Below are 3,751 nucleotides of genomic sequence, written 5' to 3'. Positions count from 1 at the left end.
CAACACCCCTGCTTTGTTAAATTATGGGAGGCAAAAAAAAAAAAATTAAATATTTTATGCAAGGGTATGGCTGGAATATTCATTGGAAGAACTGATGCTGAAGCTGAAGCTCCAATACTTTTGGCCACCTGATGCAAAAAACTGACTCATTAGAATAGACCCTGATGCTGGGAAAAATTGAAGATAGGAGGAGAAGAGGGTGACAAAAGATGACATGGTTGGATAGCATCACCAACTCAATGGACATGAGTTTGAGCAAATTCCAAGAGATAGTCAAGGCCAGGGAAGCCTGCAGTCCATGGGGTCAAAAAGAGTCAAACACAACTGTGAGACTGAACAACAATGGCTAGATAATTGAAAAGCAGAAAAATACAGAAAGTAACTTTAAAAATCAAACTATACAGAACCATAGTTTTCAAAAATTATTTTAAAAAGTAACATAAACTCAAGAAGAAGAATTACAATAGACAACAAACTCTGCAGTTCCAAATGAATTGAAAACAGAAAAAATTCTGCAAAAATATACCTTAAAATTAAATCAGATAAGAGGACAGATTTTTTTTACCAAAATGAGTCACTGAACACTGGAGAATACCAAAAAGAATTTTTAAAAAGTGCTGTTAAGATTTGCACATGATGGTAGCATTATTTCTTCATCCTAACTATGTGCAGGCTGAGCTCCAGGGCAAACCTGTCATATTTTCTTTGCCTATTAAGGAATTTGTTTAACATCCCTTTCTAAAAGAGTCTTCTTTTCTCCCTCATATCTAGGCTTACTTGCACTCTGTCCTCTCCTTACTCTTCATTAGTCACAGTTTTTTCTCCTTGTTATATGTAGAAAAACTAAATATGCAAAGATTTACCTGAAGCTTTCTCTCTTACACTTGGGAAGCTGATGTTCTTGAGTTGAATCCCCCAATTTTGGAAGAAAAAGCAACTTTTTGGTCTGATTAACCAAGAAATGAACATTAAGCTTATTAAAAAATGATAATTGCACATATTAAATCTTGACTATATAATAAGCTTGTGGATAGTCATGATGATAAACCAGAGACAGAGATAGAAATTGACAGAAGGCATACACATATATATAAGGTACAAATTTCTCCTTTGTATTAATTAAGGTTCTATTAGGGGAAGAAACAGAGAAGGCAATGGCAGCCCACTCCAGTACTCTTGCCTGGAAAATGCCATGGACAGAGGAGTCTGGTAGGCTGCAGTCCATGGGGTCGCTAGGAGTGACTTCACTTTCACTTTTCACTTTCATGCATTGGAGAAGGCAATGGCAACCCACTCCAGTGTTCTTGCCTGGAGAATCCTAGGGACGGGGGAGCCTGGTGGGCTGCCGTCTATGGGGTCACACAGAGTTGGACATGACTGAAGCGCCTTAGCAGCAGCAGCAGGGGAAGAAAAGTCATTCTCAAACTGCATAAAGACTTTGATAAAAGCATCAGGGGGTTACTGAAAATATGTGTGCAGGATTTATGAAAACCAAAAAGAAATATTTATTTGTATGTCTTATAAATATATAGATGATGTATGTATTATAGTATTACAGAAGGTAATTTGCTGCAAACACTAGTCCTAAAGTGTCAAGAAAAAAAAAAAGGTATTTACCAAAATATGGAAGGGACAGGAAGGATATAGAGAAGGACACTCAGCATGAGTTTTCCCTTTCTGTAGAGAGATGCAGCCACCATGAGGAAGCCATAGTGAGGGTTGGTGGGGAATCAAGGGAGTAAACCCTCCAGCTGTATGTTTTTCTGTATTCCTGTTTTGTGCCATTTCTGTTGCTGATCAAATCAAACCAGAAGTCAGAGGGCAAAGTGGCCTGTTGAGGCAACTCACTGTGGTCAGGAGACAGAACATAGCAGATCTGGAAGAGAGCTTAAGGTTGCCCTTCTTCCTGTAATCAGAGCAACCGGTCTTCCTTTCATAGTTGTATCTACTCTCAGGCTTTGTGGTCTAGGTAGTGCTCTCTGCTAAGTCACTTCAGTCGTGTCTGACTCTGTGCAACCTCATAGACGGCAGCCCACCAGGCTGCCCCATCCCTGGGATATTCCAGGCAAAAACACTGGAGTAGGTTGCCGTTTCCTTCTCCAATGCATGAAAGTGAAAAGTGGAAGTGAAGTCGCTCAGTCGTGTCTGACTCTTAGAGATCCCATGGACTGCAGCCCACCTGGCTCCTCCATTCATGGGATTTTCCAGGCAAGAGTACTGGAGTGGGGTGCCGTTGCCGTGCTCTCTATGTAATCGTTAATGTGAACATTTGTCCATTACCTTCTCATCATCAGAATGAATCATTTATAATTGAGCTTACACCTAGGTTGCCAAAGAATTCAACAATGAGAGGTTGAAATTGTTTATTTCCCTCTATTTTATACATGAGAAATATATAGACCTCATGATAAAGTAATATGGTTGCACCAACTAATAATCCTCTGAATTTGGGATATTTGATCATATCAAGCTTAGATGACGTCAAAGTGATTTAAGTTCATATTTAAAAAGTAAGTATAGGAAAAGTATAAGGCATCTGGTGCCAATGAAATCAGGTAAATTCAAATTGTTTTCTGGTAATTTAAAAAAGAGCTGTGTTAATTTGGAGTTGCAAAGGGTTTCTAGTGATGACAGAAATAGCCAGTATTTTCATGGACTATTAGTAGATGGTGAATTTCTTAATAAGTAATTTTTCATATGAAAGCTGTTGCTTCTATTTACATAATTACTTCTATTTTCAATTCCTGAGAGAGTCAGTTCTCAATGGGTATCTTAAATACTGGAAGATTACTAAGCCATGAAATATGTGCAATCTACAATATCTTAGTTGAGTGAATCAGTGATAGTGTTAAGACTTATAATTAAACCAATATTACCAGTCTCAAGACCAGAATTGCAAAGATTAAAAGTAGAACATATTTTTAAAAGAGTTCCTGTACTAAGCATTTAAATGTCAGTATTGTTGGTGGACACAGTTTTATTCACCCTGAGTAGTCCACATACCAACCCTGCTGCATGGTATAATTACCAATAGACATTTAGAAGTCAATATTGTTGACAGACATAGGGAACCTTATTCATTGAGTGAAAGCTTCTCTTCATAGTCTGATCCAATGTATATAATCTATTCAGCAGGAAGAGCTCAATGACACAGTGAAGAAAGTACCACTCCAGAGAATCAAGATTTGAGTGATCACATTGACTTTATTGTTTATGATCTTTCAAATACACTTTATTTTTTTATCGTAATTTTAAGAGTACAGCAAAAGTGAGTGGAAGTTAATAGACATTTCTCACATATTTTGTATTGTAATAGTTTTGAGGGAGTTGACTTACATAAGTGTTTCATTTTTATCTAGTATTTGGTAACAGAACTGAACTAGAGTCATTCCCAGCCTTTAAGTTGTAGATTCTATATCCCACAACAGTTTAAGTCCTTAATAAGTTCTTCTCATTGGCTACTCCATAGCTAACATTCTTTATCACATGCATGCATGCCTGTCAGTGACTAATTTTATCCGACTCTTTGTGACTCTGTATGCTGTAGCCCTCGAGGCTCCTCTGTCCATGGAATTTTCCAGGCAAGAATACAAGTGGGTTGTCATTTCCTACTTCAGGGGATCTCCCCAACCCAGAAATCAAACCTGCATCTCCTGTATTGGCCAGTGGATTCTTTACCACTGAGCCACCTGGGAAGCCCAACATCTTTATTAGCCAGCTATATTCTGGATACAAGCTACTATTTCATCAC

This window comes from Bos grunniens, chromosome 15 (assembly GCF_055505025.1).
Source record: "Bos grunniens cultivar Pamir isolate PY7600 chromosome 15, Bosgru_T2T1.0, whole genome shotgun sequence".
In the NCBI taxonomy this organism is placed as follows: domain Eukaryota; kingdom Metazoa; phylum Chordata; class Mammalia; order Artiodactyla; family Bovidae; genus Bos; species Bos grunniens.
Note: the sequence above shows the minus strand (reverse complement) of the source record.